Consider the following 1,591-nt stretch of genomic DNA (forward strand, 5'->3'; position numbering starts at 1 on the left):
CCCCAAGGCCAAGACTAAGAGGAATCCACCTGAGCTCAGCCAGGACAGATTTAAAAAGCCTCGAACTCACCTTGCCATGCACATGCTGGAGAATGTGCAGGTCTTTCACCCAATGGGAAAGAAGAGTGAAAGAAAATGGGCATCTCCTGCTCTCAGTCTCTAGTAACATTCTGCAGCAACCAAGATCTCATGTCAGGCCCAGCCACCACATCACTGCAGGATGTGCCATGTGATGGCCCGGGGTCTGCTAAATCCCTGGGCAATGCTCAGAGGCCAGAGAGCAGTGCTCACACGGAGTGTCCATCTCTGTGCCTATGTGAGCTGCCCCCACCTGGAAAGGTCAAGTTTGTATGTCTGCCTTTCACAAACCTGGACAGGCCTCAAACAAGAACACTTTCCAGAGAGCTTCTCTCCCTGACTTCAGGCAAGCCCACTGCAGCTTACGCTGTGAGGCCACATTCCCACTCAGCTCTGTCTATCACACTCAATTCATCACAACCAGCTCATGCTTGCATATCGTTGACGGCCTCTGAGAAGACAGCTGTGCTGACTGCCACCAGGGCCACACAACATAACATAACCAACAGCTTCCATTCTTGCACAAGGCCTCAGCCAGCTGTCCCTGGGCCTGCCCCACAGAGCATCATCTCATATTTAACTCCAGACGGAGCTTGTCTGTTCTGCCAGGAACAAGCCCCCATCAAATGTCAAACCTCAAAACCAGTATCTGCTGCAAGACTTCAGTCGCCAACCACTCCTATGGAGGAAAGTTGACATTCCATGGGCAGTCACCTCACAGCCGAACACAGCAGAGCAGAGGCCAGAGAGGGAGGCCATGAAGAGCTGGGCTCAATGGAAGTGACAGAATGCTGCCAAGTGCTCCTCTCAGGACAAACTGCATGTTTTCCTTCATAGGAGGAAGGATATGGAAACTGTTAGATATTATGGCTATACATACTTTGTGTTAAATCACTGCAACTTAATATTTAATATCAAACCAATTAGCCAAAAGCTTTGGCGGTGATAAAACTATTCTCCTTGATCTTAGTTTCATTACACTAGTTACTAAACATGGTATATTCCCCAGAATTTATGCTCTATAGTGACCAGACACATGCTGATACTACACTTGCACCCAATTTGAAACTTTCACTCCAGCCCTTTACTCATTATTAGTCTAGGACAGAGGTCTTCCTGCAATTTCATGATTCTAGCTTGATGTGAACATACCCATGGTTGACTCTTTCTGAGAATGGTTTAAGTTAATTACTATGTTTACCTCAAGTTGTATCCACTTTTGAAAGCATCTATTTAATATCTTAATTTATGTCTGTGTGTGTGTCTGCATGTGTGTGTGTCTGTGTGTGTGTGTCTGCATATGTGTGTGCTTGTGTGTTGTGTGTGTGTGTGTGTGTGTGTGTGTAACACACGTGTGTAGTGTCCAAGAAGGATGGAAGAGGGCACCAATTCTCTGGAGTCTGGAATTCACAGAGATCGAAAGCTACCAAATGGTCCAGTGACATCAGCCTGGTGACTGCAAGAATATCAAATATCCCAAATATCCTTATCTGCTGAGCCATCTCATCTAACC

At 46.5% G+C, this 1,591-nt stretch overlaps 1 pseudogene; it reads left to right on the top strand.

Moving 5' to 3' along the window:
- Positions 1-4: 4 nt before the first annotated feature.
- LOC121138027 lies at positions 5-1,024 on the top strand (annotated as a pseudogene).
- The last annotated feature ends 567 nt before the right edge of the window (positions 1,025-1,591 follow it).

This window comes from Mesocricetus auratus, unplaced genomic scaffold (genome assembly GCF_017639785.1).
Source record: "Mesocricetus auratus isolate SY011 unplaced genomic scaffold, BCM_Maur_2.0 contig_10300_pilon_obj, whole genome shotgun sequence".
Lineage (NCBI taxonomy): Eukaryota > Metazoa > Chordata > Mammalia > Rodentia > Cricetidae > Mesocricetus > Mesocricetus auratus.